This window comes from Rutidosis leptorrhynchoides, chromosome 7 (assembly GCF_046630445.1).
Source record: "Rutidosis leptorrhynchoides isolate AG116_Rl617_1_P2 chromosome 7, CSIRO_AGI_Rlap_v1, whole genome shotgun sequence".
NCBI lineage: Eukaryota > Viridiplantae > Streptophyta > Magnoliopsida > Asterales > Asteraceae > Rutidosis > Rutidosis leptorrhynchoides.
In genome coordinates, this window is record NC_092339.1 from 312,844,515 (window position 1) to 312,857,586 (window position 13,072).

The 13,072-nt window shown below is 33.0% G+C and overlaps 1 protein-coding gene across 1 annotated transcript in view; it reads left to right on the forward strand.

Moving 5' to 3' along the window:
- Window positions 1-12,514: 12,514 nt before the first annotated feature.
- Window positions 12,515-13,072, forward strand: part of LOC139858160 (uncharacterized) — a 232,098-nt gene continuing 231,540 nt past the window's right edge. The window contains exon 1 of the mRNA XM_071847010.1: window positions 12,515-12,522. The gene's annotated coding sequence lies outside the window, so the exon portion shown is untranslated. The remainder of the gene's footprint in view (window positions 12,523-13,072) is intronic.

Sequence of the window (13,072 nt, forward strand, 5' to 3'; positions counted from 1 at the left end):
ATACGGGTGCATACGAGTAGAATTGTTGATGAAACTGAACGAGGATGTAATTGTAAGTATTTTTGTTAAGTAGAAGTATTTTGATAAGTGTATTGAAGTCTTTCAAAAGTGTATAAATACATATTAAAACACTACATGTATATACATTTTAACTGAGTCGTTAAGTCATCGTTAGTAGTTACATGTAAGTGTTGTTTTGAAACCTTTAGGTTAACGATCTTGTTAAATGTTGTTAATCCAATGTTTATAATATCAAATGAGATTTTAAATTATTATATTATCATGATATTATCATGTATGAATATCTCTTAATATGATATATATACATTAAATGTCTTTACAACGATAATCGTTACATATATGTCTCGTTTAAAAATCATTAAGTTAGTAGTCTTGTTTTTACATATGTAGTTCATTGTTAATATACTTAATGATATGTTTACTTATCATAGTATCATGTTAACTATATATATATCCATATATATGTCATCATATAGTTTTTACAAGTTTTAACGTTCGTGAATCACCGGTCAACTTGGGTGGTCAATTGTCTATATGAAACATATTTCAATTAATCAAGTCTTAACAAGTTTGATTGCTTAACATGTTGGAAACATTTAATCATGTAAATATCAATCTCAATTAATATATATAAACATGGAAAAGTTCAGGTCACTACAGTACCAACCGTTAAATAAATTTCGTTCCGAAATTTTAAGCTGTTGAAGGTGTTGACGAATCTTCTGGAAATAGATGCGGGTATTTCTTCTTCATCTGATCTTCACTCTCCCAGGTGAACTCGGGTCCTCTACGAGCATTCCATCGAACCTTAATAATTGGTATCTTGTTTTGCTTAAGTCTTTTAACCTCACGATCCATTATTTCGACGGGTTCTTCGATGAATTGAAGTTTTTCGTTGATTTGGATTTCATCTAACGGAATAGTGAGATCTTCTTTAGCAAAACATTTCTTCAAATTCGAGACGTGGAAAGTATTATGTACAGCCGCGAGTTGTTGAGGTAACTCAAGTCGGTAAGCTACTGGTCCGACACGATCAATAATCTTGAATGGTCCAATATACCTTGGATTTAATTTCCCTCATTTACCAAATCGAACAACGCCTTTCCAAGGTGCAACTTTAAGCATGACCATCTCTCCAATTTAAAATTCTATATCTTTTCTTTTAATGTCAGCGTAGCTCTTTTGTCGACTTTGGGCGGTTTTCAACCGTTGTTGAATTTGGATGATCTTCTCGGTAGTTTCTTGTATAATCTCTGGACCCGTAATCTGTCTATCCCCCACTTCACTCCAACAAATCGGAGACCTGCACTTTCTACCATAAAGTGCTTCAAACGGCGCCATCTCAATGCTTGAATGGTAGCTGTTGTTGTAGGAAAATTTTGCTAACGGTAGATGTCGATCCCAACTGTTTCCGAAATCAATAACACATGCTCGTAGCATGTATTCAAGCATTTATATCGTCCTTTCGCTCTGCCCATCAGTTTGTGGATGATAGGCAGTACTCATGTCTAGACGAGTTCCTAATGCTTGCTGTAATGTCTGCCAGAATCTTGAAATAAATCTGCCATCCCTATCAGAGATAATAGAGATTGGTATTCCATGTCTGGAGACGACTTCCTTCAAATACAGTCGTGCTAACTTCTCCATCTTGTCATCTTTTCTTATTGGGAGGAAGTGTGCTGATTTGGTGAGACGATCAACTATTACCCAAATAGTATCAAAACCACTTGCAGTCCTTGGCAATTTAGTGATGAAATCCATGGTAATGTTTTCCCATTTCCATTCCGGGATTTCGGGTTGTTGAAGTAGACCTGATGGTTTCTGATGCTCAGCTTTGACCTTAGAACACGTCAAACATTCTCCTACGTATTTAGCAACATCGGCTTTCATACCCGGCCACCAAAAATATTTCTTGAGATCCTTGTACATCTTCCCCGTTCCAGGATGTATTGAGTATCTGGTTTTATGAGCTTCTCTAAGTACCATTTCTCTCATATCTCCAAATTTTGGTACCCAAATCCTTTCAGCCCTATACCGGGTTCCGTCTTCCCGAATATTAAGATGCTTCTCCGATCCTTTGGGTATTTCATCCTTTAAATTTCCCTCTTTTAAAACTCCTTGTTGCGCCTCCTTTATTTGAGTAGTACGGTTATTATGAATCATTATATTCATAGATTTTACTCGAATGGGTTCTCTGTCCTTCCTGCTCAAGGCATCGGCTACCACATTTGCCTTCCCCGGGTGGTAACGAATCTCAAAGTCGTAATCATTCAATAATTCAATCCACCTACGCTGCCTCATATTCATTTGTTTCTGATTAAATATGTGTTGAAGACTTTTGTGGTCGGTATATATAATACTTTTGACCCCATATAAGTAGTGCCTCCGAGTCTTTAATGCAAAAACAACCGCGCCTAATTCCAAATCATGCGTCGTATAATTTTGTTCGTGAATCTTCAATTGTCTAGACGCATAAGCAATCACCTTCGTTCGTTGCATTAATACACAACCGAGACCTTGCTTTGATGCGTCACAATAAATCACAAAATCATCATTCCCTTCAGGCAATGACAATATAGGTGCCGTAGTTAGCTTTTTCTTCAATAACTGAAACGCTTTCTCTTGTTCATCATTCCATTCAAATTTCTTCCCTTTATGCGTTAATGTAGTTAAGGGTTTTGCTATTCTGGAAAAGTCTTGGATGAACCTTCTGTAGTAACCAGCTAGTCCTAAAAATTGGCGTATGTGTTTCGGAGTTTTCGGGGTTTCCCACTTTTCAACAGTTTCTATCTTTGCCGGATCCACCTTAATACCTTCTTTGTTCACTATGTGACCGAGGAATTGAACTTCTTCCAACCAAAATGCACACTTTGAAAACTTAGCGTACAATTCTTCCTTCCTCAATACTTCTAATACCTTTCTCAAATGTTCACCGTGTTCTTGGTCATTCTTTGAGTAAATAAGTATGTCATCAATGAAAACAATGACAAACTTGTCAAGGTATGGTCCACACACTCGGTTCATAAGGTCCATGAACACAGCTGGTGCATTAGTTAAACCAAACGGCATGATCATAAACTCGTAATGACCGTAATGTGTTCTGAAAGCAGTCTTTGGAATATCATCTTCTTTCACCCGCATTTGATGATACCCGGAACGTAAGTCAATCTTTGAATAAACAGACGAGCCTTGTAGTTGATCAAATAAGTCGTCGATTCTCGGTAGTGGGTAGCGGTTCTTGATGGTAAGTTTGTTCAACTCTCGGTAGTCGATACACAACCTGAATGTACCATCTTTCTTCTTGACAAACAAAACAGGAGCTCCCCACGGTGATGTGCTTGGTCGAATGAAACCACGCTCTAAAAGTTCTTGTAATTGGCTTTGCAGTTCTTTAATCTCGCTGGGTGCGAGTCTGTAAGGAGCACGAGCTATTGGTGCAGCTCCTGGTACAAGATCTATTTGAAATTCAACGGATCGATGTGGGGGTAATCCCGGTAATTCTTTCGGAAATACATCGGGAAATTCTTTTGCAATGGGAACGTCATTGATGCTCTTTTCTTCAGTTTGTACTTTCTCGACGTGTGCTAGAATAGCATAGCAACCTTTTCTTATTAGTTTTTGTGCCTTCAAATTACTAATAAGATGTAGCTTCGTGTTGCCCTTTTCTCCGTACACCATTAAGGGTTTTCCTTTTTCTCGTATAATGCGAATTGCATTTTTGTAACAAACGATCTCTGCTTTCACTTCTTTTAACCAGTCCATACCGATTATCACATCAAAACTCCCTAACTCTACTGGTATCAAATCAATCTTAAATGTTTCGCTAACCAGTTTAATTTCTCGATTCCGACATATATTATCTGCTGAAATTAATTTACCATTTGCTAATTCGAGTAAAAATTTACTATCCAAAGGCGTCAATGGACAACTTAATTTAGCACAAAAATCTCTACTTATATAGCTTCTATCCGCACCCGAATCAAATAAAACGTAAGCAGATTTATTGTCAATAAGAAACGTACCCGTAACAATAAAACGTACCTTTATTCTTTAATAAAACGTACCTTTATTCTTTAATTCATCTTTCTTCCTCTTCGACATCACCTCACTCTCACACCCTTCATTAATACATCACTAGATCACCATAACCACCATCTTCTTCAGGCAAGAAAACCGAGTCTTTATGGATTCCTGAGTCAACCGATCACTAACACAACCACCATGATCACCATGTTTCACCCCCCTCTTTAAACTTTTACAACCAAACCATTACCCACGTGCTCAATATATCTTTCTTCCCTATTACTACTTTCTTGCTCGACCCAATCCAACACACCACCCTAAACCCACTACTAATGCCACTATTATATCAGTTGTTTCTGTTTGAAGTTAAATCCCTAACCGCCACCCATCATTGCTGTTATAAGGCTAATTGTTTTTTGGTTTCCATCCAAGAAGAAACGTCAACAACCAATCACCATTGTTACATTTTATTGTGCTGTTACTGCAAAACTTTTCTGTTTTAACAGCCACTCCATCACACCCGACAGCCATCCACCACAAGATCACCCAACAATCACCAAATTGAAACCCATATTATTGTTGTTGCAGTAATTCGAACAAACCCACAACCTGCTATCACTAGACTGCTACTACCATTTTCAAGTTTGCACAAAACATAAACTTGTTGATGCCTGCTTTGTTCAAAATAGCTACTGCTGTTGCTATTTGTTTTCACCATCTTAAATCACACAGCCACAACTTTGTTAACTACTATTGAACACAACTATGATTCATTATTTCCTAATTTATTCAATTAACCAAAACCCACATGACAAGCTGCTGCTGCTGCTACGCTAGGTAACCTCTGCTTCCTGTCAAGTTTACCACTACAACCGCTAAATCTGTTCCTGTCTTCCTGATTAAATCATAGTAAACCACACCAATTCATATTGATTTAATCAATACCACGAATATCAGTTTTGTTATTAAAATTAAAAATTACAATTTAAATCAAAAAATAGGAGACCTTATAGAAATTGATTTCCATCTAAGTGATTTCAGATGAAGGCTTCGATGGTCTTTGATAAACCTAACTTTTTTTGATCGATCGATGTTGAATCATATGCGAACCCCAATTCTTATTTCCTGAATTAAATTCATCGATTGATTTCCAGATGGTTTCAATGAACTAATCAACGATTGATGTCGAACTTTTTGTGCTGTCGATTTCATAATCGTATGAGATACAAAGTGTATGATGTCTAAAACTAGATCGACGATGATGTTGGTGTTTGTTGAGAGAAATGATGATGATGATGATAAAGATGTAGATGATTTTAATGATGAGGGATGATATCGTTATGATGATGATGCGACAGAGTTGATGTTGCGTTTGATGTTCGTGTTTTCGGTCGAACCACAATATCCACACCACAAATCCACCAATTAGTTTATTTAAAACACACATGGGCTAATAAATTTGATCTTGGGCTTATTAAATCCCTATGATGGGTTTCAATATAATTAAATGGTGGGCTCGTGAGCTGTTGGGCCATGTTTGATGGATTGTTGGGCTTGAAAAGTAAATACGGGTTAATTAAACAGAAAGTGTGGTTTAATACAGAAATGTAGTCACAGTGCAGTGGTTAGAAGGGGTGTTGATTAGCAAGAGGTCATGGGTTCAATCCCGGTCTGGTGCAAATCTTTTTGTGAAAAACTTCAAAGGTAGTCTTTATTTATTATAATCATCATTATGTTTATTATTATCATTATTATTACTAGTTATTATTATGATTATTATTGTTATTGTTCTTATTAGTATTATAATTATAATTACAAGTAACATAATTGTTGTTATTATTATTATCATAACTATAATTATTATTAAAATCATTAGTATTAACATTAAGGTTGCTATTATTTTTACTACTAATGATATTATCAGTATTATTATTATTATCATTTAAGATTAGTATTAGTATCATTATCGAAATTATTATTATTATAAGATTATTAATGTTTACCATCGCTATTACTATTATAGGTATTATTACAAATAGGATTACTTTTATTATTGTTGGTATGAAAATAATACAAACTATTATAATTATCATTAACATTAGTATTAGTATCGTTTTAGAATTTTTATTATTATTATTGTTAACAAAAAGTATTATTATTAAGACTATCACTAGAAATAAGACTGTTATAATTATTAATATTAGTAAGTATTAGGTATTATTATCAAAATCATTATTTTCATTACCATTACTATTAAATTATTTATTTTATTATAAACTCCTGTTATTATCATTATTATGAGATTCATTATAAAACTATCATTAATAATATCATTAATAGAATTATTAACAATATTATCATTAATATTACTATTATCATCATAATCAAATACAACTTTTATTTATTATTATTAATTAATATTATATATTATTATGTATATAAAAATATACTTATAAGTATATTACATATAAGTATAAATTAATTAAATTATCAATCTTTATATAAATATTCATATATAACAAATTAAGTATTTTTATTATATATATATAACTATATAGATAATAATCATTTTCAAATATATATACAAATTAATTACATAGCATATAGAGCTATAATTGTTCGATTACAATAATATGCATTAATGATTATACAAATGATATAGGTTCGTGAATCCGAGGCCAACCCTACATTGTTCAATGTCGTCATATGTATTTTTACTACAAAATACAGTATTGTGAGTTTCATTTGCCTTTTTACCCTTTATATTTTTGGGCTGAGAATACATGCGCAATTTTTATAAATGTTTTACGAAGTAGACACAAGTAATTAAAACTACATTATATGGGTGAATGATCGAAGCCGAATATGCCCCTTTTGCTTGGTAACCTAAGAATTAGTAAACCGATCTACTAATTGACGCGAATCCTAAAGATAGATCTATTGGGCCTAACGAACCCCATCCAAAGTACCGGATGCTTTAGTACTTCGAATTCGTTTTTATCATGTCCGAAGGATTTACCAGAATGATAGGGGATATTCTTATATGCATCTTGTTAATGTCGGTTACCAGGTGTTCACCATATGAATGATTTTTGTCTCTATGCATGGGACATATATTTATGAGAACTGGAAATGAAATTATTGTGGTTTATTAAAATGATGAAAATGAATGATTATGATAAACTAATGAACTCACCAACCTTTTGGTTGACACTTTAAAGCATGTTTATTCTCAGGTATGAAAGAAATCTTCCGCTGTGCATTTACTCATTTTAGAGATATTACTTGGAGTCATTAATGGCATATTTCAAAAGACGTTGCATTTGAGTCATTGAGTTCATCAAGATTATTATTAAGTCAATTATAGTTGGATATATTATGAAATGGTATGCATGCCGTCAACTTTCGATGTAATGAATGTATGTCTTTTAAAAACGAATGCAATGTTTGTAAAATGTATCATATAGAGGTCAAGTACCTCGCGATGTAATCAAATGTAATGTATTCGTCCAGATGGATTAGGACGGGTCCTTTCAGAAATAGCGTATCGCGAGCCACTTTTTGCGAACCGCAAGGCTTGGTTGGACACATTTCATTTTTCTTTTTAAATAGGAATGTTTAGGTGTGAAGTGGAAATTTCGTGACAGCATAATCCAGTATAGGATTAATGTGCAAGGTACAACATATAACTATACGGCCAACTTCTTTTGAGCCTTCGGGGTCACACACATATATACACCAAGACGTTAAATAAAATATATATATATATATGATGTATATATATTACTCAAGTAACAAAATAGTAAATCAAAATTAATTCATTTACTATTCATATGAATAGTAAATGAAATGAAATTAATTAATTTACTATTCACATGAAAGCGATATGATAGAAATTATTAATCATAAGTTACATAACATACCACTAAAGTATTTGAGAAATACGACTTTATGAATATAATATATTTAAAGGTTCACGGGTGTTTGAGATAATGCAAATAAGAAACAAAAGCATACAGCTCATATTCCTTGGTCCGTGAGTTACAAAAGAAAAAGAAAAACCACTAAGTTTTTTGTTTTTACGTGGATTGTTAACATGTATATAATATACATGTGTTTTGTTTACTAATGAGATGAAAATGAATCACATTCATATCTTTTTCATGTGAACGTTAAAAAATAAATTAATCAAAATCCTTTCTTGTTTCGGTTTTCAAAAACCATATACGAGGAGTATCATTTATTGTTGATTAATATAATTTGATTATATTAATTTACGGTACTTGGGTTTGGACTAGCATCCATTGGCGTCGTTTGAAGTTTAGTGTGGACTACCCTTAGAGACGGTCATACTTTTGATCGTAGGTTTCTCTCCTTCAATTAGTTTCTTCAAGAAAGGTTTCTCTCCGTTCATCAGTTTCTTCAAGAAAGGTATATCGTTTACTCACTTTGTGAATTACATATTTTGACAATTATTAGTGGTGTAACTGGATCTTTGGGATCGTTAATCATGTGCATGTTTTATTAAATTTAAATATATGAATATTTAATTTTGTAAATGGTTTATAAAATAATAATTGACTATTATTTTAACTATCCGCTGCGTTAATTTGAACTAAAAGTACATACGATTTTCCATCAGTGGTATCCGAGCCGCTTTTACACCATCTTAATTGTCGTGTGACTATTCTTTAGATTTAGCTTTGTGGTGTATTGGTGAAAGTTGAAACCTTCTTGGTTTTTAAAGTCAACTCGGTTGATCTAGACTTAACCTCATGACGCAAAAATATGATTGAAAGAATATCACTATTTTAAATTGTAGATTTAATTGTTATGGCTTGAATATTTATTATAATTGTTGATTGTTTTATTCCATGGTTATACATATGCATTGTAACCATGGACAAGCCATATTTAAGTTCTAATAATGTAGTTATTAAAATTATGATTGCATACATAGCCCATAATGCCCCGACCTATGTATGATTGTTGTGATTATTGATTACGTCAATATTATGTCATGTTAATTATTCATTTTATTATAAAGGCCATATTGAAGTCAAATTTGTATTATATTTTTTATTTTCATAGTATTGTATTTAAGTTTATTCTAAATTGTAAAATTATTAGATTAGTTGAATTTTTCAATTTTAAATAAATGTAATAAGATGAAGAGTAAAGACAAAGATGCAACATGGAATTTGACTTAGAAGATGGCGAACAGGTCAAGTTGACAATGATGGCGTTTGTCAAGTTTTCACTTGATTCTTGAATTAAGTGGGAGCTACGATATTACCCTTAATTTGACCTCTTGATCCCATGTCGGCTCATGGGATCAAGCATAGGATTTTTGGGCTAGGCTATATGTGTGTGATGCATGATATGGTTGTGTTTTAATTTTGCATTTATATGTTATTGTTGATTAGAATATATATACTGAATGTTTTTGATGAAAACATTAAATAAAACCGGTAACGAGTTTCAAATATTAAAATTGATGATTTTAAAAAAGTTAAACTCTAACGAGTTTAAAGTTAAATAATTTTGAGACTTAAATTACATATGTTTTTTATAGAAACATTAAATAAAACTCTAACCGAGTTTCAAAGATTAAAATTGATGATTTTAAAATAAGTTAAACTCTAACGAGTTTAATGTTAAATGATTTTGAAAGTCAGATAATATATATGGACGACATCTTTTAAAACTGTTTTAAAACGATACACGTTTGTGTATTTGTTATTTTTATATCCTATTAATTAAATAACAAATTAGATCACAAACATAATTGACATATACAATTGGTTTAAATGTTTTTTTAACTAATAGTGTAGCGAATCTTGTGTGCATGCATTATTCGTTGACACAAACTTTTTCCAAAATACCCGTCAAATTTAAGTCACGCCATCCAATGAGCTTGCAAACACTCCTCGTTATTTTTCTGATCTAGTGAGACTAGGCTGAATTATAGCCACGAGGTGGATTTTTCGATTTAGTGAGACTAGCGTGAATTTCCACTGTTTTCAAATTGGACGACTTAATCGTATTCACGGTGAGACCTGAGTTCGAGACAATGATGGGACAAACATTCCATTAGATAATAGTGGTTTGTTGGACTACATATATCTCTAGGTCCCATAAAGATCTAAGAGTTGTACTTGTAATGCAATTGGTACCCGCTACCTACCAATAGACTCCATAACTGCTAGCTGATCAACAGATGTGGCTATGGAACCTCTATGTGGATCTTAGGCTTTCGTAAATTAATTGTTTTTAAAAATTATAAAAACTTGGGTAGTTAATTTATTAAAGCTCAATATCGGAAATACTAAATTGAATCATATATCTGTTGTAGATATCAAACAATCAAAACGCAAACCAAAACACTTTCTTCTTTGTTGGAGAAGGATAAACTCAATGTTCAAACTTCCCAAACTGACACCGCAATCTGAAAACTGTTCTCAAACATAAATGGAAGTTGAATAAAGTTTAGAACCCATATCCTTTCTTCCTGTTGTGACAGTTGTTGCTGCTCAGCAAAATGCTTATCGAATGTTGTTCGATGATCAGGAATAAATAAGATTGAAGGGTGAAAAAGAATAAGTCGAATACTTTATGGAAGGAAAATGACAAATCATTTGCTAAGAAAAAATATTCCACCTTCCAAGAAGGAAAGCCCAACAAAAGACGCCGAATGTTTCTATTATGGAAAGGTTGGCAATTGGAGAAGGAAGTTGTCCTATCTTCCAATCTGAGCTGAGAAAAGGCAACGCTTGTGAGACTAGCAAATCAGGTATATTCCATATACAGTTATATACTTCTTATAGTGATTCATGGATCTTTGTTAACTGGTTGTGGCCTTCACACCTGTAACAATATGAAGGGAATGAGAAGAAGTAATAGACTGAAGAAAGACACACTGGATTTGCAAGTAGGCAAGGGGGATTAAGCCTTTATTAAAGCTATTGGTACCTCTGAACTTACTTCTCTAAGTGGTCTTATTGTTTTGTTGGAACAATAGCATTATGTTCTCAATACTGCGAGCGACATAGTTTGAAAGATGGTAGTTTTGAACTTGCATTTACACACTTAGGTATTTCAGTTTCTAAGGATAATATATTTATCTTAATACCTATCCATGTGATGGTATTTTTGAAATTGATATGCATAGTGTAATTTCAAATGAGAATTTTGTGTATACCTACATCGCCAAAGTCTTCAAGCAAGACTTGAATAAGACCTATCTATGACATTGTCATATTGTTCATGTAAACAAACAATGCATTTCAAAACTCCAATCTAATGGACTTTTGGAATCAATTGACTCTGAGTCATTTGATGTATGCGAGTCATGTTTATGTGAAAAGATGACAAATGCTTCTTTCTCCGATTTAGGTAAAAGAGTTAAAGATCTTTTAGGACTAATACATACTGTTGTATGTAGCACTTTAAGAACAATGTATAGATTTAGTTAATTTTACTTCATTACATTTACTGATGAGTACAGTAGCTATGATTATGTTCACTTGCTGAAACATAAATATAAAGCTATTTTAACATTCAAAAGTATTCCAAAATGAAGTAGATAATCAGCTTGGAAAGACCATTAAAGCACTTCGCTCCGATGGAGTAAGTGAGTTTATGAGTCAAGAGTTTTTGGACCACCTAAAGAATTGTGGGATTATCTCATAGTTCACTCTACCTTACACACCACAACACGATGGTGTGTCTAAGTAAGAGGAATCGAACTTTACTTGATATAGTTTGATTTATGATGAGTCTGATTTCTCTACTACCGTCTTTTAGGGATATGCATAAGAGTCTGCTGCAGGCATACTCAATGTGATTCCAACTATGAAGAGACACCATATGAGTTATGGCATGGGAAAAATCCCAAGTTGTCTTATCTGAAAGTCTGGGGTTGTAAAGCGTATGTGAAGCATGACACTTCAAACAAATTAGAACCCATAACTATCTAATGTTACTTTGTACGATACATAAAGGAAACAATGGGTTACTACTTTTACTACTAAGCTGAAGATAACATTTTTTCTGCTCAGTCTGCTGAATTTCTGGAAAGAGATCTTCTCTTACAAGAAGTTAGTGGGAGTAAAGTAGATCTTGAAGAAATTCAAGTACTTTGAAGTAACATACCTTCAGTAAGCACTAGCAATCCACACGTTGAAACTGAGCGCACTGTTAATGAGCTAGAATGTGTTACACCTGCACTTTATAGATCTAGTAGAACTCAACGGCTTATGAGGTTTAATTATCTGCTTAATTCAGATAAACCTCAACTAAGGGATTATGATGAATCAACTAGCTGCGTGAGACCATATCAGATCCTGAATCTAAAAATGACTAGATTCTATGAATACAGATATGCAGTCTATGAAGGATAATCAAGTATGAGACTTGATTGATCTTCTACCCAATTGTAAGACAATGAGGTAAAAATGGGTCTTCAAAGGAAGACTGATATGGACGATAATGTAAACACTATTAAAGCTCGATTGGTGAGAAAAGGTTATGATGAAAGTTTTTTACCAGTCGCGAGCCTTAAAATAATTAGGATACTTATTACCATGTTTACTTTTCATGATAATAAAATATGGCTAATGGATGTCAAAACCGCTTTCCTAAATGGTGACCTAAGCGAGGACGTATATATGGTTCAGCCGAAAGGGTTTATGAATCCTAAGCATCCTAATAAAGTATGCAAGCTTCTAAAATCCATTTATGGATTAAAGCAAGCATCCATGAGCTAGAATCTTAAGTTTAATGAGAAAATCAAAGTGTTTAATTTTTCTTAAAACCAAGATAAGCACTGAGTTTACATTAGAGCTAGTGGGAGCAAAGTAGTCTTCTTGATCTTATATGTTGATGACATATTACTTATTATAAATAACACTCCAACTTGCAAGATGTCAAGTCTTGGCTTGAAAAATGTATTTCCATAAAGGATCTTGATGAAGCTACTTATATTATTGGAATGAGGATCTATACAATAGATCCAATTGGCTTATTG